Here is a 24,271-nt window from a genome sequence, read left to right as displayed (position 1 = left end):
AGGAGCCTTGGGACATCCAGAACAGCCTCTTCTCCCTGATAATCATAAAACCCTCTTCGTTAGTGTTTCCTAACACTTAGAGGTTATGAAGGCTACAAGGTATTTTCCAAACACTTAATTGAATCTTTTGGACAGTCCTACTGATGCTGCCTCAAAAACATGGCCTGTGTATGTCCATGTCTCAACCTTCCAGCTACCACCCTAGCCATGGTCATCTCCTACCCGAACCCCACATCAACTGCCAAACATGTTTCTGCTTTTTGGCTCTCAATCTCACACTCTATGCTCATTTGGGCTGCTGAAACACAATACCTAAGTGATAGGAATTCGTTTCTTGCCATCTGAATCTTGCCTCAATTTAAAATTAACCTCCTTCCTTCTTTCCTTTCTTCCTGGACAAAATGTCTCCATTAGTTTCCCATTGCTCTTACACTAAAACCTGAATCCTTCACCAAGAGAATAACAAGCCCCTTCCTCTTGTTTGGATGTAAAATGCTCCTTACAGGCACTGGTGCTGGAACACTTGGTCTCCACTTGGTGACACTGTGTGGAGGTTGTAGAGCCTTTGGGAGGTGGAGCCTAGATGGAGGAAGTGGATCTTTGGGGGTGGGCCTTGGGGTTTATAACCGACCCCACTCCCTGTCTTATCTCTGTTTCTTGGTCTACAGAGGTATGGACAAGCAACCCAACACTTCTACCAGCACAGCTTCCAGATGTTTCTCCCTCCAGGCTTCCCCCATGACGGACTATCCTCTCTCTCAACTCATGAGCTCAAATAAACGTTTTCTGTCTTAAATTACATCATCATGCAATGAGAAAAGTACCTAATAGATTAATTATATCAAAGCTTCTGTGTCTTTCTACTTCTGACCACCTTAGGCCTAAAAATTTTTTTTATGTGACCCTTGTTTGTAGATATATAAATGAGATCGCCAACCAAACATTTACTGGTAATAAATCATAAAGAAAATTGTTTTAAGACAAATCTTTGTTATTCATATACTTTTACCATTTTATTAAAAATTAGAGCAACTTTGCATATTAATGAGGTGGGTCATAAATCATCCTGGCTGACTATTTGATACAGAGCATTGCTGATGTTTTTCAAAGGGGATTGATACTTTGATCTTATAATTGTCACTGCTGAGAATGGCACTTGCTACAAACATGTAGTGTAACGTGTTCAGGGCAGAAGTATGTTTAGGGCCATTTCAGAAACTACTGGAAAACCTATCTTAATCCCAAACCAAAATTTATTTAATGAAACTTTTATGAAAATCAAGCAGGCAACTCAAACAGCAATATTTAGAACTAGTCGTTCTAACATATCACAAATCAAAAGACATCCTAGTTTGTTACTTACGTGCTGGGTAATGACAGCAGTCAAATATTACAAGTCTGTTTTCTTAAACAATTGTTTGTATAGTCAAAAGAAACTTGGCAAAAAACACTACAATTCATGACATATAATAGTCCTAAATCTGAACAAAGATGCTTCAGAAATTTTTTTCTTGGTGTTTGTTGCATGGTGTGACATTTTCCATCCCTCAAACAAATTCTGAGCCCATTCCTAAGAATGTTTGTCTTTGTGTCTACAATATGCTTTACCCAGATCAACTCTATCAAAAGAGATGCTATTCAGTCATTACCAGAATTCCAGTTTATTTTGCCTGCCATGACCTATTTACTGGCCAGTTCCCTCTTTGTAGTAGTTTGAATGAAAATGGCCCCGATAGGCTCACAGGAAGTGGCACTATTATGAGGTGTGGCCTTGTTAGAGGAAGTGTGTCACCAGGGGTGGGCTTTGAGGTTTCAGATGCTCAAGCCAGGCCCAGTGTCTCACTCTCTTCCTGCTGCCTGCAGTTCCAAATGTAGAACTCTCTGCTCTTTCTCCAAACCATGTCTGCCTGCCTGCTGCCATGCTTCCTGCCATGATGACAATGACAATGAACCAAACCTTGGAACTGTAAGCCAGCCCCAGTTAAATGTTTTCCTTTATAAGAGTTTGCTGTGATCATGTTTCTTCACAGCAATAGAATCCCTAACTAAGACACTCCCTATAAAAATTATTTGTCTCAGGGCTTGGAAAGTGGCTTAGTGGTTAATAGTGCTTGTCGCTTTTCCAGAGGACCCAAGATTGGTTACCAGTACCCATGATAGGTGGCTCACAACTATCTAAGGTCCAGCTTCAGGGCATCTGATGCCTCTGGCCTCTATGGACACCTCTACTGACATGCACAGACCCACATATGGGCACACATACTTACACATACTTTTTTTGTTTGTTTGTTTTTGTTTTTTTCGAGACAGGGTTTCTCTGTGTAGCTTTGCGCCTTTCCTGGAAATCACTCTGTAATCCAGGCTGGCCTCGAACTCACAGAGATCCGCCTGCTTCTGCCTCCCGAGTGCTGGGATTAAAGGCATGCGCCACCACTGTCTGGCTAAAAAATTTTTTATTTATTTATTATTTATTTATTTATTTATTTAGTATACAGTGCTCTGTCTACATGGCCAGAAGAGGGCACCAGATCTCATTACAGATGGTTGTAAACCCCCATGTGGTTGCTGGGAATTGAACTCAGAACCTCTGGAAGAACAGCCAGTGCTCTTAACCTCTGAGCCATCTCTCCAGCCCCCTTACACATACTTTTAAGAAGAATATTTATTCCCTGAGAGATCTTGTCTGTCTCAGTGTTGTAACCACAGGACCAAGGAAACAGGAGGTGCTGAGTCAGGGTTCCCCAGAGAAACAGAACTAATGGCTGTATGTATATAGTAAGAAATTTATTATAGAGATTTGTCTCATATGCATATGAGGGCTGGCAAGTCCAAATTCTGCAGAGTGAGCCAGTGGGTGGAGGTCTGGAGAGCCAATGGTGTCCATCAAGTCTGAAGGCAGTCTCCCCAACAATTCCCTCTTGCTTGGGGGGGCAGCTCTTTTTATTCCGTTCCTGTCTTGAAACAATTGGCTGAAACTCACACACATTATAGAGGGCAATCTGCTTATCAAGGTTAGGGGCAGGGTCAGGGTATGTTAATCTCACCTCAAACACCCTCTAAGTTGGCACATCAAAATCACCCTTCAGAGGAGATATTCTAAAATGGCTATTAACTGAATACATACTGTGATCTTCAGATGCCCCATGACAAAGAACTCTTCACAGGTATCCTGCCAAGAAAGTTAGCGGATTACACTTAAAAGCATACAGCTAGAAAACAGCACAGATGACATCACACCTCCTTCTCACCATCAAGCCCAGACCTTGTTTTAATAACCTGCAGGAGCCTTCATACACAGGTTGTTTCATTTGCTGTGCCAGACAGACACCAGAGAGTGGGGAGGCTTTTACCTCTTTTCTCTGGAAATTCTTCCTGATGCCTATAAAAACTTTCCTCCAAGGACAGCAGGCAAGAAGTTTAAAGTCAGAAGGAGCCATCGCAGGCTTTTTCTTAGGATTCTATCTCGTGTGTGTGTGTGTGTGTGTGTGTGTGTGTGTGTGTGTGTGTGTCGTACAACAACAGAGAGAGAGAGAGAGAGAGAGAGAGAGAGAGAGAGAGAGAGAGAGAGAGCCATAGTCTCACTGTAGCCTACTTTTTACTAAAGCAGCTGGTATTTATCAGACACCTACTGTCTTTCAGCCCACTCTGAAGAGCAGACAATACCAATTCCACTTTGCAGTTGAGAAAATGGAGGTTCAGAGGGAAGTTCGCCATGCTTGTCATTTTAAAATAGTACATTGATTTCAAAAAAGGTTTGAGTCCAAAACTATAGTCTTTCCTTTGTACTCTAGTCTCTTACCAGAAGTCAAGCCCACGGTGGACTTGATATTTATCCATTGCAGCTGACCCTGATCTCTTTCTCTCCTGTTCTCTGCCAAGGTGAAGCAGTATGCATAGTGAGTAGCTCACCTGTCCTTCAGCGAGAAGCCCTAAACCCATCTGGGCTGTCAAGCAAGGCATGCCATCTGTCGTTGTTCAGCTAACTTACAGTAAGGTGAAGAGAAGCAAACAGTAGCATCTTTAAAGTGTGAAAGATACGATGTCTGCGGCACCTCTTGAGAACCTGAGTATGTTCTTTCTGTAAGCAATATTATGGCCCATTGACATGGCTTCTGAGTCAGAAGTGAAGTTTACGGGACTCTTGTACGCCTATTTAATCACTGGGTTTGTTTGCCTTGAGCGTTCACAAATAATCCAAATTTGTTTTATAAATTCATTTTTTCTTTGTTTTCCCAAATGGATTGTTGAGCAAGGCAGGAATTGAAGTTTTTATTTTTTTTAATCTCCTCTTACCATACCCAATACAGAGGATGCCCCCTTGCCCCCCATGCTGCAGATCTCAGTAAGTCTACTCTGAAAGACTGACACAAGCATGAGCAGTTAGGGGAAATTTCAAGGAGTCAGTTTGCTCATCGAGTGTAAGATTTGATGAAGACAAATGTGGTGACCCCAGATGGTGCCCTGTAAGTGGGGCGGGAGGGCTGTCCCTAATAGCAAGGAGTATAGGGATGCAGGGGATTGGGGCAAAGCCCTGACATCCAGGTCTTACATCTCTGGAGAAGACAGGGATTGGTTAATTCTGGACTGGCTGGATGCAGTATAAAAAAAATTGCTAAAGAAGAGTCAAAAATCTTAGGCTACAACATTTGTAAGTCATTAGACACCCTTGAGTTGGTTCTTAAATTTGGAACATTACAGGGTTTAACTAGATTATTGTAAAGTCATTATTCTAGCTCAAAAATATTGTCATTCCACAGACAAAAGGCCAAGTTTCTTAACAGATAAAGACCTCCTACAAATCAACTAAAAATAGCCAGGAATCCAAAAGAAAGAGTGAGCAATATGAGCAGATAGTTCACAGGAAAATAAATCATCATTTTCTTAAAAAAAAAATGCAGACTAAAACTATAAAGCAAGTCGATGTTTTCAACCATCAGAATGGGAATGTCGACATTTCCCATAACCCAACATGTAGGTGAGAGTCTAGAAACTATGACACCCACAAGGCACTGGAGATGTACAATGGATGTCTTCTAAGGAGAACAATTTGGTGATTATTCTTAAAAGTAAAATGTCAAGGTTGGAGAGATGACTCAACAGTTAAGAGCACTTGGTGCTCTTACAGAGGACTAGAGTTTGATTTCCAGCTCCCACAGTTCACAGCCTCCTGTAGTAACTCCAGCTCTAAGGGATCCAACATCCTTGTCTGGCCTCCAAAGGCATCATTCCTACACACACACACACACACACACACACACACACACACACACACACACACATACACATACACACACACCCCACATGCACACATACACACACACAAATAAAATAAATCTTAAAAAATTGAATCTTGATCAGCCCTTTGAAGCAGTCATCCACATCTAGGTTTTGATCCTATAGCTGAACTCACTCACATACATGAGAAAGTGACCTTTGTAAAAGGGCATTCACTACAGCTGTGTTTACACTGTCAACACAAAAGATCTAAATATCCCATGATTAATTGCTATTTAGTTCAACTGTGATATATCATATTTCGATGCAATGCAATGACAATAATCTTTGAAAAGGAAGTCATCTCTCTGTGTTCTAACATGGACAGATGTTTCAAATATATTATTCAGTGAAAAAAAAAGGGCAAGACAGTACCTAAAGTTAATATCTGGGTTATTAAATAAAAAGTACATATATGTTATCTAATATGTAAGGTGTTTTTTACTTAGAAATTAATTATAGCTTTAAATTTTTTATGAAAGTGAAAATAGTTTAGGAACACCTATTTCTTCTTCTCCAGTATGAACACTTTATCCCATTTGCCTTGTCATTTGACTACATACAATTTCAATGTCTGGGGAAGCCATCGTAAGAAACATGCAGCAGGACATGGGCATGATGGGCCATGCCTGTAATCTCAGCACTCAGGAGGCTGAAGCAGGAGGTCAGCCTGAGCTACAGAAGGAGATACTTGTCTAAGGAATACTGAGGCAATGGTTGCCTCTAGAGAGGAAACTGAGTGGAGGCAGGAGAGGAAGATTTTTTAATTCTATACTTTATCAAACCATTTGAATTTTGTGTCATTAACAAAAAAATAAAAAAATATGAACACCAGTGACAAAATTCTGTGGTCTGTACCTTTAAAGAAAAGATCACCATTCCAGTGAAGATGGAAGAGGTAAAGGAGAAAAATTAAGTCAAAAGACAATGACCAAAGGGGATGGGAGCTAGCTTCTCTTTAATAGATGTATTCCAGCTGAAAAACAAAGAACAATAAAATCAGGTTTCAGCATTTTCAGCTGTTAATATTGGAGTCAGTGTATGCACTGATGGATATAGGAAAATAAATGGTAGCTTTTAATACTCATTATGATATTTATATTTACATACTCCGAGTGGAAATATAAAAAACTTCCTGTGAAGGACTCATGTCAAAATAACTGATCCTAATGGGCCAGCTTCTAGACGTCGCCATCAACTAAAGACTACAGAGGAGTCAGGGGAACAGGTTAGACAACTGATGACTTCTGTTCACTGTCAACTCGACAGGGCAGGAGTCACCCAGGAGCCCACCTCCAGGCACACCTATGAGGGGTTGTTTGGATGAAGTTAGCCCTGGGTGTGCCTGGAAGGGATCGATCACTTTGATTAGGTTAACTAGGGTGGGAAGACCCAACCTAAGGAAGGGTGACCCTGCGCCCTGGACTTCAGTCCTGGAGGGCATGAAGAGGAGAATGCTGAACACCAGCATTCATCACTCTCTGCTCCATGGCTGTGATACTGGACGACCAGCCACCTCAAGATCTTGTCTCCTTGACTTCCCCATCATGATGTACTACTGTCTGAATCCCCTCTCTCTTAAGTCACTTTTGTCAATGTTTTGATCACAGTAACAGGAAAAGTAATAAGACGACAACCTTACCTGTGTTTAGGCAATTGTCATAAATGCAGAAGAATATTTAAGTTCAAGGTGGTAAAATGTAGCACACAACTTTAAGCCAGTAATTTAAAACCTCAATAAAATTAGGTAATGTGTTCAAAAGTGGCCAAGGAATTAAAAGAAATACCCGTTCTCGAAAAGGGTTCTGGACTGGGTAAGTGCCAGTGCTGGGCCATCTGCCCCATGGAACTCCACTTCTTATCTAGAGGGGCCGACTCCAGCAGAATGGCTGCCTAGGTTCCGGTATCAGCTGCTTTCAGGAGATTTCAGAAGTGAGAGGAACTGGTAGGAAGCCAGAGATGGCGGAGGAGAGGAACCAGGGCTTCATATCCCCTTCTGCTCTGTCTCCGGTAGTCTCTAATGTTGCTCATCTGTGTTCTGTAGTGTCGATTTCTTCTAGCCACACTACTTCTGGCTCCAGCTTCTACTCCATGACTTCATGGTTTTGCTGCTTTTCTCTCTCTCTCTCTCTCTCTCTCTCTCTCTCTCTCTCTCTCTCTCTCTCTCTCTCTCTCTCTCTCTTCTCTGTGTGTGTGTGTGCGCTTGTGTATGTGTTGGGGGGAAGTATGCATCTCATGTGTGTACATGTGCTCAGGTGTGTGAAAACCAGAAGTCAGTATCATGTGTCCTCTATCACTTGCTACTTTTTTCTTTGAGACAGGGTTGCCACACAGTTGCCCTTCCCTTTTCACATAAGCGCTGGGATCCGAACTCAGGTCCTCAAGCTTGTACAGTCAGTACTTTACCCACCGAGTCTTCTCTCCAGCCTCCCACCCACCGCTTCAACCTTGGATCTCCAACAGCACCACTTCCTCCCTTCATCCTCTCCAGACTAGGGGCGTGGCATCTGTATGGAGCTATTTCGTTTGATTGGTTTTCTGCTCCTTCCATTTCCTGCTCCAATTTCTCTTTTCAAACACTCAAAACTTTGTTTTCTTTGTTGATCATTGATACAGGTGGCTTTACAGACTTTTTCAAACTGGAAAACATGTAACTTCCAAACTGTGTGTATATGTATTTCAGAGCGTAATAAATGACATAAAACCTGTAAATAAACATGGCAAGAGATAACTGTAGAAAAGTCATAAGAGAAGATTTGCAGCAGAGACATGGCTTGTGACAAAGATACTATTGTAAGTCAATGCACAAAAGCCTGGTCTTTTCCTTACATGGTATGGAGACAATACAGTCCATTAAAGTTTAAAAGATTTAAATTTAAAATTTACTTCACTTTGAATAAAAAAGGCTGATAGCTTCGACATGAACACTATATCCAAAGCTTCTAGAAAACAATGCAATATTTTCAGGATTTTTGGTAGATTAAAAGATCTCAAAGATGCAATTAAAAGCACCGAATAAGAGGATAGCTTAACATGTTTGACTTCTTTAAAATTAAGAACTATTTAACAACAAAAAAACAACAGTAGGCTGAGAAGGCAAGGCTTGTCATTGGGGGACCTCTCAAAGGTCTGTATTTTGGATGAGAAAGGACAACGTTCAGAATCTAAGTAATACATCTAAAGAATCTATTAAGAAAGGAAAAACACCTCATGCAAAAGCACTTCACAAAAAGATGCCATTTATAGGACCAGCAGGCACATGAAAAGAGCACCAAAATCATAAGACATTAGGATAACACAGAGCCATAATATGATACCTTTGTGGGCACACCAGTATCACCAACAAATGGACTGAGATGGTCATACTTAGGGTTACTATTGCTGTGATGAAACACCATGGCCAAAAGCAGCTTGGGAGGAAAGGGCTTATTTGGCTTACATATAGTAACTCATTGAGGGAATTCAAACAGGGCAGGAACCTGGAGGCAGGAGCTGATTCAGAGGTCATGGAAGAGTGCTATTTACTGGCGTATTCTTCATGGCTTGCTCAGCCTGGTTTCTTATAGAACCCAGGACCACCAGGCCATGGGTGCCCCACCCACAGCCAATGGGCCCTCTCACATCAATCACTAATTAAGAAAATGCCCTTTCCTTAATTTAAAGAAAACAGGCTTGGTTCTGGAGGCATTTTCTCAATTGAGGTTCCCTCCTCTCAGAGGACTCTAGCTTGTGTCAAGTTGATGTAAGACTAGCCAGCACAGGGACCAAATATCGGCGGAGCTGTACAAGGAACTACAGTTCCTATACATTGCCAGGAATGTAAAGTATTCAGTATGTGTCATATTCCTAAAGCTTTAAAGTATAATTTATACGTACCAACTCACACATTTTTAAGGTCCACAACTTCAAAAGTTTGACACTGAAACCATTACTCTCTCAAGAAAATAAACCTGTCTACTCTCAGAAGTATCTTCATCCCTTCCTTTCCGTTCCCCATGACCCCATCCCCAGGGCAACCACTAATGTACTTTCTGTCTCTGTGCATCAGTCCTCATGCTCTAGAACTACTGTACATAGAACACTATGAGTTTTCCTGTGTCTAGCTTCTACTCAGTTATTTTGAGATTCAGCCATGCCAATTGTGCCAGCAGTTCTTTACCAAGTGTTCTATTGTGTGGCTGCATTTATGGTTTTTTTGAGACAGGGGTTCCCTGTGCAACAGCCTTGGCTGTCCTGGATCTCTCTGTGTAGACCAGGCTGGCCTCGAACTCACAGAGATCTGCCTGCCTCTGCTTCCCCAGTGCTGGGATCAAAGGTGTGAGTCACCATGCCCGGTTGTGTGGCTGCATTTACCTCTTGAACAACTTTTGGGTTGTTCCCAGTGCTTTGCTGTTACAAATAAAGCCACTTCGAGTATTAGTGTGATCTTTGTATGGCCATGCATTTCTCTTGGATAGCTAACAGAATGGGATGGCTGAGTCACAGGCAAAGTAAGAGTAACAGCTAAAGACATGTGGGACAACATTTAATAAAGCTAAACATATTTATTCTCTAAGACTGAGCAATTCATCCCTGGGCATGTTACCGAGAGAAGTGAATAATTCACCCTCATGAAGATGTGCATTATAGTCATAGCAACTTCCCTTATAAGAGATCAAAATTGGACACATGTCAAATGACCATCAGTGGCAGCCAAGGATCCCCCAGTTGTGGAATTTCCCAAGTTGCCTCAGGCAACAAGAGAGACTTTGTTATTCAGGAAATCTATTATAATCACCCCATTATATATTCTCAATTCTTTCCTTTCAATGTCTTAGTCATTCGCAGCCCTCCACTCAAAATTCAGGTTTCTGTGTTCTCTCTGCCAACAGCTGAATGTGACTGCAGAAAAACATGTGACCTTTGACTAGTCTCTCTGTGATTTTCAATCAGGGATGCTTCAGTTCCCTTGAGGTATTTGGAAATGGGGCAGGGGCAGTTTATCATCACAGTGATTGATGAGCAGCACCAAGGGCCAGAGTGCTAAATGCCAACCGACATTCCTGCCCCGCACAGCAGCATCCCCACAGAATAGCATTAGACCACAAAGCTCAAGTTGCCGGTGTCTGTAATCACAGGGATTCCCCCAATTCCCCTTCCAATTCTCCCAGGAAACTTCTCTTCTAGCTCTGAACTGCCAGTGCTGCTCCCTTCCATTTCAAAATTTCAAAGTCCTGTGCTCTTGATATCTGCAATCTACCTCCATCCGTACCCACATCCTCAGTATCAATTACAGTCCTGAGGGTGAACTGCTCAGGCCATTTCCCAAGTCTGTGCCTGAATTCTACTCAGTAACTTACTCCCGACCATCACGCCAGCCCGTTTCTACCTCATTCCAACCCCACTCTACTACTCTAGTGAAGACCTATGCATCCCGTGCTATTTTGCAGCCTAAAAATTCTCTCTACCAATTTCACATTTCCACCTACATTTGAGAATGCGATAATTAGCAGGGAGTCACCTGACCTGGCTTTCAGACCTTGGTGGCTGGGTTCTTTCCGCCTCAGTTTGATACCTGAAGCCCTTGGTCAGCGTGTGATCTAGAGCATGTCATTTCACAATGCGCAGATCTGACAGGTCACAGAGCCATGGCGGGATGTACAGGAAAGATGTCAAGTGAAGAAAGGGACGTAAGATACTAGGGGACCTAAGGGAGGAAGACAATGAAGGTTATGGGTAAGGGCCTGCACCTGAGATCAGATTCTGTCGGGGGAGCTCATGGGGAGAAGGCGGGCTGGAACATGTTTATAGAGGATAATACTTAAAGGACCATAGAAGAGGCAGAGAAGCCCTTGGTGCCGTCTATCCTGGTTTGTTTGGAGGAGAGGGGGAAGAAAGGTAGGGAGGAGGCAAGGCTGCAGAGGTAGCTGGAATCACATGACTGCACCCCTGCTGGTGGTGGAAAGCAGCGGCAAACCAAAGCTGATAGAAACAAGCAGGTTTTACAACGTAGCTTGAGTCCTAGTCTCACTTTCAACAAAAAATTGCATAGCAGAGGCTTTCTTGTCTCTTGTGGAGGGAGTGGTGCTGTGGGATGGTCTGTATGTCAAGTGTGTTGCTGATTGGTCAGTAAATAAATCACTGATTGGCCAGTGGCCAGGCAGGAAGTGTAGGCGGGACAAGGAGGAGAATAAACCTGGGAAGTGGAAGGCTGAGTCAGAGAGACACTGCCAGCTGCCACGATGACAAACAGCATGTGAAGATGCCGGTAAGCCACGAGCCACGTGGCAAGGTATAGATTTATGGAAATGGATTAATTTAAGCTGTAAGAACAGTTAGCAAGAAGCCTGCCATGGCCATACAGTTTGTAACCAATATAAGTCTCTGTGTTTACTTAGTCAGGTCTGAGCAGCTGTGGGACTGGCAGGTGAGAGAGATTTGTCCTGACCGTGGGCCAGGCAGGAAAACTCTAGCTACAGAGTGGGCTGAAGTAAAGTCATTTTTCTTATTTATTTGGTCAAAATGCATCTGGCGATCAAATGAACAAATAAGCAAACCCAGAGGGTTATTGTATAAAACACTGTTTCCCCCACTATAATTATACACTGAACTATTTTTTAAATGTTTTAAATATATTTTTAAAAATCAGCGCACACTAAGTTCTTATCAAGAACATTCTTTTCTTTTCTAAGCTAGTTCAGGAGAATGCCTATTTCTTGTTTCATCCCAGGCCAGGCAGTGATTTGGATGACAGCTACAAGTGTCATCATAGGGAGGAAAAATGACCACAGGACAGCACAAAACACTCAGTTATACGACCCGGCATACATTCCCATACAATTGCTTACACATTCCCACTTGCTTTATGTAAGCTGACCACTGCAAGGCCCCACAGCCGATGGGTATTTTTAACATGATTTGAATCTAGACTCTGGTCCTTCTCTCTGGTCTCATATATTCTCACTTACATACAAGAGTCAAAGTTCCAATCTCACAGGGTTGTTGAGATGCAACTGTTTATATATTCAAAGTGATGTGTAGCACACTGTAACAGATTACAAATGCTGTATTAGTATCTACTTCACCTTACTCTGTTTCTTCCTGCTTCCCGATGATGTGACATGCAAAAAGGCCGGGACATGGGTTCAGAAATGCAAAGGGATATCCAGCAGGATTAAGGATGACCAGAAATGCAACCTTCTGCTGTCACACTCCCAGATTCATGGCTGTCCTTTGCTTCTCATGTCACCCCTAGCAAGAAGTTCTGTTGACATCTCGTCTTTGAAGGGTCCTAGCCATCTTCTGGCACAGCATGCCATTTAGGAGATCTCCTCCCCCTGCCCACTGTGTAGTTCTTTCTTTTCTGTCCTCTTCAATTTCTTATTAGGTCCCCTACCCCACTTATTTTATGCGTGGGGGTGCTTTGCCTGCATGTATGCCCGTGTACATGGGTGCCTGGTGCCCTCAGAGGCCATCAACTCCTCTGGCACTAGAATGACAGATGGTTGTAGGCATCATGTGGGTGCTGGGGATTGAACCCAGGTCCCCTGGAAACTCAGCCAGTGCTTCCAGCCTCTGAACCATCTCTCCAGCCCCTCTTCTTCTTTCTTGTTTCATTGCTTCATCAGCAACTGCTTTTCTTTTCTTGCCTTTAGACTGCATTATTCAAATGTACACATATGTACACATACATGGATTTACAGACACCTGTACGTATGAGATAGGGCAAATGTGTCAGGAAACAGTGTCTGAGGCCTTGGTCAGAACATCGCTTTCTACTGTGAGAGGTTGAGAAAAAAAGTGCAGGGCCCTTTGGTTTACTCAGGAGAAGTTGTTGGGGAACAATGTAGTTAGTTGGCTTCATATTTTTGTCAACATTTCCTACAGGAAACACAAAGAACATTCATTTCTAATCCCTATGTGCCTTCCTCATGTCTGAAGCTAAGGGAGTTAAAGATTGAACCCAGGAGTAGGCATAGGAAAGCTTTTAGCCATGCTGAAAACTCAGGTTCACCACACTCTCAAATCTGATTTTTTGGGGGTATGGAGAGGTTGAGACGGGCCTGATTCTGTAGCCCTAGGCTACTGAGGAACTCACTCTGTAGACCAGGCCGGCCTCTAACTTGAGGCCATTCTCCTGCTGCTGCCTTTCAAGTCCTGGGATTACAGGCATCTACCACCACTCAGCTCTAAATCTGAATTCTTTGTGGAAAATCTTTGCAAAGTCACCCCTGACTAGACGCATGGCTAAACAAGGACATCCTATGTGGAGTGATTACCATGTTATCTCCCTGGAATGGTCTCCATTTCAAATAAAGTCCTCTTCTCAAATGTCCACTGCTCACTATCACACTGCGTGTGTAAGAATTTAGTTGAGAAGTGTAACACCTCTGTCCACAGAGCATCCAGAACATTACGCACTGAACAAAGGCCAGGCCTAACCATTCTAGGCTGGAATGTGTTTGCTTCAACACTTCGCAGTAAAATGAGATTCATTAAGGAGAAAGGAGAGACACTCCTGGCTTTCATCACTGAACACAATGTCCTAGACTAGGACTCATCTCATAACGTATCTGCCTGAGGAATCTTGATTCACCATCTCTGCTTTCCTCCATCTCCCACTACCACGGCTAGCTGCCAGTCCTGTTAACACTGTAACAGGATGTGAATACTGACCAAGCCGCTCAGGACTCCATGAACCGTGTTTGCAGCACTGTGTTCTTCTTAGGAATTTGCCTTGGCAACATCCTTGCGTTCTATTAGACTTGGGCTGACAGAGGCCATTCTGAAATGATATAATTCTGGTAAATGCTTAAAATATCTACAGTTAAGGAGCTTGTCTGGATTTAAAAAGGATACGAAAATATTTTACTAGTGGAAGATGCTGCTTTACAATTTATAGTCTTTATAGGCTAGGATAGGCATGTTCTCATCAAATAATGCTCTGGCAGTGACAATGTATCCACCCTTTATATTTGCTTTAAAGCAATTCATTCAGCACTAAACTCCGTACTGAGTGCCAGTACTGTGGTCAGCACCAAGGTTATCATGATGTTCAAAGAGATGCCCCAGACTTTAGTTAACTTCCTGAGTGTACAGTTGACATCACAGGTTGGCTTCCATCAAAACCACATGGAAATTTCTTCAAACTACTCTTCATACTGCAGCGATGTAAACAAAGTATTTCCTGGCATAACCCAGAGGCTGATTTGCAGATTCGGAGAACATGGGTAAATATAAGGATTATCTAGGAAGAAAACTGATGGGGAAATGGCTATAGAAAAAAAAAGTGTTACTAAACCTTCTGTATTTTGAAGACTGAACTGAGAACAACTGCCCTTGCTGACAAATTAGGTGGTGTATTATGAGGTAACCAGTCTCCAGCAGATCAGGGGGTCCCACACTAACCTGGATAATACAAGCAGATGGCTGCTACAGACCAGTGTGATGAAAGACAGAGGATCTAAATAAAACCCATACTCACCAATGAAAGAGATATTCTTGATAGAGGGATGCATTATGGGGTTTGGGAGAAACCTGGCACTAGGGAAATTCCCAGGAACCTATAAAGATGACCCCAGCTAAGACTCTTAACAATAGTGAAGAGGGTGCCCGAACTGGCCTTCTCCAGTAATCAGATGGATGACTACCCTAATTGTCATCATAGAACCTACATCCAGTAACTGATGGAAGCAGATGCAGAGATCCACAGCTAAGCACTGGGTGGAGCTCTGGGAGGCCAGTCAAAGTGAGGGAGGAGTGATTACATGAGCAAAGGGTTCAAGATCATGATGGAGAAACCCACAGAGACAGCTCGGGGTGGGGGGGACCTCACAGACTCTAGACCAACAGCTGGGGAGCCTACCCGGCATCGAACTAGGCCCTCTATATGTGGGTGATAGTTGTGTGGCTTGGTCTGCTTGTGGGGCCCCTGGCAGTGGGACCAGGATTTACCCCTGGTGCATGAGCTGGCTTTTTGGAGCCCATTCCCTATGGCGTGATGCCTTGCTCAGCCTTGAAGCAGCTGGGAGGGTCTTGCTCCTACTTCATTTTGATGTGTCAGGGTTCTTTGACTCCCTGTGGGAGGCCTTACCCTTTCTGGGGAGTAGATGAGACTTAGGTTTGGGGAGGAGTAGGAGGAGGGGAGGGAGGGGGAACTGTGGTGGGTATATAAAATGAATTAAAAAAAAACCTAGGCTCATAGAATTTATGGGTTAGCTTCTTGATGTGGTCATTCTGCTGGAAGAAGATTGGCTGGGCAGGGACTGGATAACCACAAACACAAGTGGGTGGTTGGTGGCTCCCCTTCTGAGGATGATCAGGTGGGCCGCTAATAAGTTCCAAAGGGTAAAGGTCAGTGTTAAGATTGCTGAGGATAGTATGGGAAATTCTAGACAAGGATGATTCTTAGGTCACGGGAAAGGCAGTAAGTGCACAAGGAGTTGAGGTGCTCATTTAAATCTTTTAAAAGTATTTATGTGTATGGGTGTTTTGCTACATGTACATCTGTACATCACATACATGCCTCTGTTGGGTGCCCATAGATGACAGAAAAGGATGTCAGGTGCCCATGGAACTGGAGTTATAGACAGTTGTGGGTGCTGGGAATTAAATCTGGGTGTTCTAGAAGACCAACAAGTGCTCTTATCTGCTGGGCCATCTCTCTCGCCTGGAGATATGCATCGTTGATTCACTAGCATTGACCTTAATGGTATATTAACAATGGCTGAGCAAATTCAGACTAGCAGTCTTACCACATAGGTTCTATGGTTTATTTATTCTAGGTTTATTTATTCTGACAGCCTTCCACACCTTATTGATTTAAAGTCTGTGATGACTAGTCTGTGGTCACTGAGGAAGTTCTGGACTTGAAACTCAATACTGGCTTATAACACCCTGCTTGGAAAAAGGTTAAGAATGAAGGCCAATGCCGTAAAGCTTGGCCACTCACTGAAGGAGAGATTATTTGGGCCTATTGAAACACTGAAGACTGGAAAATCTATCCACAAAACAATATAACTTATTCATGGGTCTCTGATCTCATGACACAATCAAGTGGTCCTGCAATTCACTTCACTGTTCTTGGTACAATATGCACAAATGCACTTCATTTGTTCTTCTAGTGAATTATTTGAGGGCCTGTAGTATGCCGAAGACTATTCAAGGAGACACCGAGGTTGATGAAGAACTTTATGTCCCAGTCATTGAGATACATGAGCTGGGAAAGTGGTGCAATGCTGGCCCATCAGCAGACGTTAGCCATCATTTGGGAAGATGTGTTTGAATTCTGTAGGTACTCTTGTTAGTTACTTTTCTATTGCTGTGATAACACAATGACCAAGGCAACTTATACAAGAAAGCATTCAATTGGGCTGTGGTTCCAGAAGGGTAGAGTCCATGATGGTGGTGCGAAGGCATGGTAGCAGGAAAACTTGAGCTCACATCTTGATCCACAAGTAGGAGGGAGTATACTGGTAATGGCGGGAGTCTTTTGAAACCTTAAGCTTACCACCCCCCCGCCTCCGCAACACCTCCTTCAACAAGGCCACAACTAGTCCTACCCACAAAGTTCCACTAACTGGGGACCAAGTATCCAAACATACTAGCCTTTGGGGGGCCATTCTCATTTAAACCACCCAAGTGTTGCACGGTAGAAAGATGCATGGAATCTGGAACAGGGTCAGGGAGCAAAGGGCCCTGAGGGCTGTGAGAGCAGTCCTCAATCCATATCATGGCATTTCAATATTTTAAACATCCAGAGAGGATGAATGAGCTGGTAGTGTATCATGGAGAAACATTAGATGGTGTATGACTGAAGTGTGAATACAGTGACTTGCGTCAGGGACAATGAAAGAAAATACTGAGGTTTCAGAATGGAACCTTTTTAGGGGGCTGCAATGAGAGAAGAGGTAGATGGTGAGGACAATTCCTTCACAATTTCTAAGTAACAGATTTTGTTTTTACAAAATTCTGTGAACACGGAGCACTCATAATCCTAAATACTTGGAATGAACAATGGATCTCAAGGTCCTGAGGTAAATGATGAAGACATGAAGACAACAGATGCTTAATCGGAGGACACGATGGTAGCACCTGAGCTTAGTGACACCTGCATATTAATGACCTGTCTCTGACTTAGCAGGAGCAGCGGCAGCAGGTCTCTTCAGAGCAGCGGGTTGGATTTACACTGCCTGGCCTTCCAGCAATGAAGAGTACACGTTTCCTCACAGCTCTATTTCTAAAGACAAACAACTGCTTGTTGGTTATAATCAAATTGGCTTGTGGCTATTCGCTTCTCATTGTGAAGCACTTTGTGTCTAATAAAAATCATCTTTTATGTAATATTTTTTTGAGAAGTGACTTTCAAGGGAAACTTTAAAAAAGAGTGTGTTCAGGAGCTATAAGCAAACTATAGGGAAAAGTCATACCTAGTTAAATGGCTTTGGTATCATGATTAGCTAGAAGGCTCTGCAAACCCTGTCTCCACGCATATGATGAGGATTCTAATGGATGTTGCTCAGAGGCTGAACAGTACCTTTTCCCAAAGGTCTGCTGAGTCCATAATTCAAGCTTTCTTCATGTGAGATTTACTGGAGAGGTGCTCTGTGACCTTAAACTCTCTTACAGGGGGCCCTGCTCTAAGATCAACACTCGCCGAGTCAACAAGTACTTACTGAATATCCATTGTGCACTAGCACTCGTTTGGGTCCCTGGCATACAGCACAGCTCTGTGAAGTTCCTGCTCTAATGGGCCTGATACTCTCTGAGAGGTGGGGAGGTGTGGTGATAATTTGTTTGTACTCTTACCAAATAAAGATGGCCTGAAGGTCAGAGGACAGAGCGAGCCACTAGATTAAATGTGGAGAGGTCAGGCAGTGGTGGCACACACCTTTAATCCTAGCACTCAGTAGGCAGAGGCAGAGATCCGTCTAGATTTCTGTGAGTTAGAGGCCACACTGGGCTACATGAGATTAATCCAATCTAAAAGAGAAACAGCCAGGCAGTGGTGGCACGCACCTTTAATTACAGCACTTGGGATCACACATCTTTAATCCCAGCACTAGGACGGTTGAGACAGGAAGTGGTATGGCTGGGTAGAGAAATGAATATAAGAAGGGAGAAGACAGAAATGGCGCTCTTTCCGGCTGAGGAGTTGGTGAGGTAAGAGGCAGTGGCTGTGGCTTGCTCTGCTTCTCTGATCTTTGAGCTTTCACCCTGACATCTGGCTCCGGGTTTTTATTAAGATCAATTAGGATTCGTGCAACAGAGAGGGTCTGTGGGATTTGGAGTCACACATCCCTGGGTTTATATATTGGTACCACAAGCTTAAGAACACCCTACCCCCATTTTTGTCTTTTAAGTCTCCGTTCTTTATTAATAAAGTGGAACTAACAAGAGATGCAGGACTAAAATGATTCAAATATCTAGCACAGGGTAGGGATGCAATTATTTGATTATAGATATCTTTTCAGCTGCTTCTCAAGGGACTGACTCTTATTAAGCATCCCTCACCAGAAAGAGACAGGAGAAGTATACCACCACCACCACCTTTATAAGCTCAAGGGACTGCATGAGCTATGCCAGGCACGGTAAACACAGCTCCCCATAGAGCTGGTTGATGGGTTGGCCAGCTCTTGATTTCCTCCTTTCACTGGGCTCTTTCTCCATTGCAGGCCTGCAGGATTCTGGCTTTAAAGGCCCACTGGATTATTTTAAACAATAAACTAGGCACATTGCTTTTTTTGTAAGGGCTCTAAGATAAGAGTGTCTTTTAAGATTATGAAATGATTGAAAACAAAAAAAAATAATATTTTTATAGTTGTAGATGATTTGCTGTTAAATTCTGGTCCCCATAAGTAAGGTCTCATTGGTATACAGTCACTATTTATGATTGGACTATGGTTGCCTTGCGGTCCAGCAGCATGGTTGGGCCACCATGAGAAAACCATTTGGTTTACAACACTAAAGTATTTACTTTCTGGCCCGATATCCAGTTTGGCAATTGCTGATTTAAAATGTAACTTTTTTCTTGAAGATATACCAAGTACACCATTTTCTGAATTGGTAATGCAAGATACTTTAAGTGAAAAGGACCAGCTGTTATCTGGTGGATGCAGAGATACATTAATCTTGGCAATCAGAATATCTAAGTTAGACTACACAAGGTACTCGAGAGTCTTATAAGTATCACTCATTTCATCCTCATGGCAATTCTATACACTTTTTGCACAAGAGAATTGAAACTCAGACGCTGGGAAACATATTTGAAGTCACAGCGCTAAAAGAAGGCTGCACGGCAATTTGCTTCCATTGACCACAGACTAGTACCACCTAACGGGCCGAGAACCTGCGAACCTTATAGTTTAAGTAAGATTTAAATATAGGTAGGCTTACTCTATTACACATTAACTATGATTACTTTTTTATTTTTTACATTGTATGTGTGTGTCAGGGGAGGTGGGGGTGGATGTGTGTGCATAGGGTGGGGCGGTGGGTATGGGTCCATCAGAGCCATGACACATTTATGGAGGTCAGAGGACAACTTGTGAGAGTTGGTTCTCATCTTGTACCATGTGGGTTCAGGGGATTGCACCTTTACCTACTGAACCATCTCACTTCATGGATAGTTGTTGTTTTCAATCACTTCTCTAATATTTTAACATTTTCTTCTGTGACACAATATATTTACAAAGGCTAGCATTCTCTAAAAGATGACTACCATTATTCCTTACTACTCTATAGAAGACATGCCACTAAAATGTGTTTTACTAACACAGCACATATTCAAAGTTAAACTTCAGAGGAAGGGAGTGGGGGCTTTAAGAATTCTGAAGGTAGTTAAATAATGCTTCCTAGACTCCCCAAAGGCCCACCAATCAACTCTAGGCCATCAGTTGATAAAACTGGGGAGACTAGGCTCCCACTGAACAGCCTGCCTTGTGGTCAGGGAAAGGAGCAGGCTGTTCTTGATGTTTGAATAAAGTGTTAGCAATCTGACTCCAATGGTCAGGTTTATTTTTAATTTAAATATTTTTTTTCAAAAGATTTTTTATTTTATTTTTTTCTTTTTGGTTTTTCGAGACAGGGTTTCTCTGTGTAGCTTTGCGCCTGTCCTGGAACTCACTTGGTAGCCCAGGCTGGCCTCGAACTCACAGAGATCCGCCTGGCTCTGCCTCCCGAGTGCTGGGATTAAAGGCGTGCGCCACCACCGCCCGGCAGATTTTTTATTTTTAACTGTGTGTCTGTGCATGGGTATGTACACTTGAGGGCAGGTGCTCACAGAGATGAGGCATCAGATCTCTCTGGAGCTTTACTTACAGGTAGGTTGGATGCTGGGAGTCAAATCTCTCCAGCCTGAAAGATCAGTTTTTTATAGCTTATGGACAAGACAATGCTGCCTATATACAAAGCATGGGTCCTGCAGTAAAAATGCCTGAGCATATGAAAAGGAAACTCCTCATGCATAATCAGGACCGGCAACAGTTGGATGTAGCTGTCAACTGCACTCTGAAGTATTTTTAATGGAAGAAAACTGGAGAAAATGAACACACAGAAGTGCTTTACTTTGAACTTTGATGATAAAAGGAAGTGTCTGCTCCAGATTAGAGAGCTTTTGTAGCATGCAATTCCCCTGTCATTAACCTAACACTTTGTTCCAATGATGAATAAATGTGTGTTACCCTCTTAGCCTGTGCCAGACACTGAGCCAGTGTAAGGCTGGGCTGTGGAACCACACTGTGAAATAGATGCTACTATCTGTAGGGTAAAAAGGGCCAGTGAAAGAACACCCTGGCCATAGACCAAAGAAACACACCCTGCCTCTAACCAATTCAAGAATTGAAATTCAACCAATCCCTAAGCACAAAACCAACCAATCCCTGAGCACAAAAACCAACCAATCCCTGAGCACGAAATGCAACCAGTCTCTGAGCTTATCCCAAGCTCAGGAATTGAAATCCTACCAATCCCCACCCTGAAAATCTCCACCATAGAAAGCTCCACCCCTAAGAAATCCTTTATAAGCCCTGTACCTGTTCAGTTTCGAGTTGTCTTTTTTTCCACCCTAGCAAAAGTAGCGACTCTCTTGGATGCCTCCCTCCCAATAAATCTCTTGAGTGAGGTTTGTGGTAATAACTTTCTTTTGCTGGAGTGGAGTGGAACAGAGCTGTAATGGCTTATGCCGGAGCAGAGCAGAGTGTAACAGCTCTTGCTAGTGAAGCAGGAGTAGAGCAGAATTGTAACACTTTGGCTGGGGAATCTTTTCGTTGCTGCAGCAAAGTGTTACACTCTGGGGAAGCTGAGCAGAGCTGTAACATTTCTCTGGAGCACAGCCAAGCAGGGCTGTGATAACCCACCTGGGGAAATCCTTCCCTGCTGGAGCAGAGTTGTTACACTTGCATTAAGGAAACCTTTTTCAGGAGTAAGGACTGTAAAACTTTGCTGGGGAAACTATCCCCCACTGGAACAGAGCTGTAACACTTCTGTTGGGATACCTTTCCCTTCCAAGCTATAGGTAATCCTTAGCTTCCAACTACCAGCATTCCTTTTCCTTCAGAGTTGTAGTACACTATTTATAGTCTATGGATAGGAAAACAGCCAGAAGGGTTCAGTGACTCAGCCTGGAGCAACACTGCCAGTGGGTAACAGAGCAGAGTGGGAATCATTATCTCCTCCAGTTCCGTCATAGGTGTGGACCATGAACAAAGATTTGAAGCAGCATATTCATAGTAACAGAAGAAGCCCTGGCCAGGACTCACGATGCTCTGTGAATCACCTGTGCAGCACTAGCCTTCCCTTGTATTTGTAGACCCCAGGTTTTTCTCGTGCATGTTCTGTCCCTAAAATGCAGTCCTAGTGGTGATGAGTTTCTAGTCTTTTGGTCAAGTGACTTCTTCATCTGCTAATCTCAATGTCTCTCTGCCCCACAGTCTCCTGTCCCACTACTGGCCTCTACTCCTCAGATGCTTAATGAGAAGTTCTACCAATGAGTGCAGCATGGAGATGGAGAAGGGTCCTAAGGGAGCACACAATGCATTCAACCCAGACCATGGAGGGAATGAGTACAAGACTGGGGATGGGAACGACTGTTAATGGGTATGAGGTTTTCTCTTAGAGCATTGAAAATACTCTAAAAGCAGATTGTGGTAATGGTTTACAACTCTTTTGAATATACTGAAAACAACTGAGCTGTACATTTTTAATGGACAGATTTTACACATGTATCTCAATAAAGCTACTAAAAAGGAAAAAAAGCAAATATATTTTAAAAGGGATATGCTATATAAAATGGAAGTAGGTATATATCACAGGAGTCTCTGTATATAAGAATATAGGACCCCAACAGTACAATTGGATGCACAATTAATTGTGAAGGTAAGAGAAAACCAACCAAATAAAACCCAGATGCATAGCAGTCCTACATGGTGCCATTCCATGCCTTGGCTTCCTGTTGAAATCCCGTGGGGATAATGTGAAACTCTAAACTGGTTTTCTAGACCATCTCCTACACCAGGAAGGTGGACTGACGAACACAAAGCATTTCTTAGCCCTGACCTTGCACTTAGTGTCATACAAAAAGTCTGCCCGGGTTTCACATTTCCATTTTCCCATGATTGAGAAATGAGGTCTGTGTGTACAGAGTATGTGCAATTTACAGGTCAGAGTTCACTCTTTATCTGCGCTTTCCACCAATTCATGATTCTAGCTCATTCATGTTGAACCCAGTGCCTTATTCCTGATTGAAATAAAGTGTGAACGGCCCTGAATTGACTCCTTGAGTGAAGCCTATAACTATTGAGGTCTTTCAATTTCTTTCCCAGTTGAAAGGAATTTCTGTATTTGATGACTCCAAAGGAAACTACCCATGACAGTAATCACATCATAATTAAACTGGCATTTCAAGAAGCAAACGTCCATTAAACTGAGATTAAAAATGTGTATTAAAAAAGTGCCAAAGCTGAGGGTGAGAGATTCCACCCCACCTCTGATAACCTCCACACTCCTCACACAGGATGAAGGGAAACCGGTGAAAGGATGCACCTGAGTCCCGACATCTAGAGGAGCTTTCTAAAGCCTCATGTAGAGCCAGTATTCATCTTAAAATATTACAACAAGCATGGAAGATGACAACAAAGCCATCACCAGGGTTGAAAACAGGTTACTTTCTGGATGCACAAAAGTACTGCATCCCTAGAGATGCTCTTTCAGCCACTTCTGCTGACCTGTGTTACTGCATACGCTATGGCTGAAGTTCATTAGGTAGTTGGCAGCTCTCATGGTTAAGCACATTAGCTTGTTTCTGTATATACTTCAAAGTTTCTAATCTTTAATGTGATGGTATTGCTGTATCAGGGATTATTGGGATACACAGTGTTTGCTGATGTTGGAAAAGTTTATTGTTTCTGTGCTTACTCATCTCTAGAGAACCAAGACAGAATCATAAATTAAAATCCTCTGATTTCAGTGGGCCAGAACTCCTTAAGGTGACATGCATAAGGGTATGGGTTGAAAGAAGATAAATTCAGATTGCTATGGTTCAAAAGGCTGCCTCTTGACTGTTACTTTTCAAAGTACTTGGTATGTGGGAAAACCCAGTGCTTAGGTGTCAGGGGTGATTTAACATCTGAATGCATCATCTACAGAGACATCCCTTCTATCCAGTAACAGGGCTGCCTCACCCCCACTTTACTGATGAAGTACAGACATAAGATTAGATATTAAGCAACCTCACATCACAGAGCTCATAAGCACCACAGCCAGGATTACAATGATTTTTAAACTGTGCTAAGAACACAAATCATCTGGGAACCTTGGAAAGATGCAGACAGAATTCTTAGTTCTGGGGTGGGGCTGGAGTCTGTAAGTAATTCCTAGTAAGTCAATGGATCATAATCCACAAGATCCAGTGAAGGCCATCTGGATGGCCCTCCATGCTGTTTGCTTTGGAGTAACAATTGGCTCTGGCTTGTAGGAGCTTCAGAGATACAGGCACACCTTAGCAATTTATTCTAGGCCACAC

The sequence above is a fragment of the Peromyscus californicus genome, unplaced genomic scaffold, assembly GCF_007827085.1.
Source record: "Peromyscus californicus insignis strain IS unplaced genomic scaffold, ASM782708v3 Scaffold_9__1_contigs__length_137607984, whole genome shotgun sequence".
Taxonomy (NCBI): domain Eukaryota; kingdom Metazoa; phylum Chordata; class Mammalia; order Rodentia; family Cricetidae; genus Peromyscus; species Peromyscus californicus.
Note: the sequence above shows the minus strand (reverse complement) of the source record.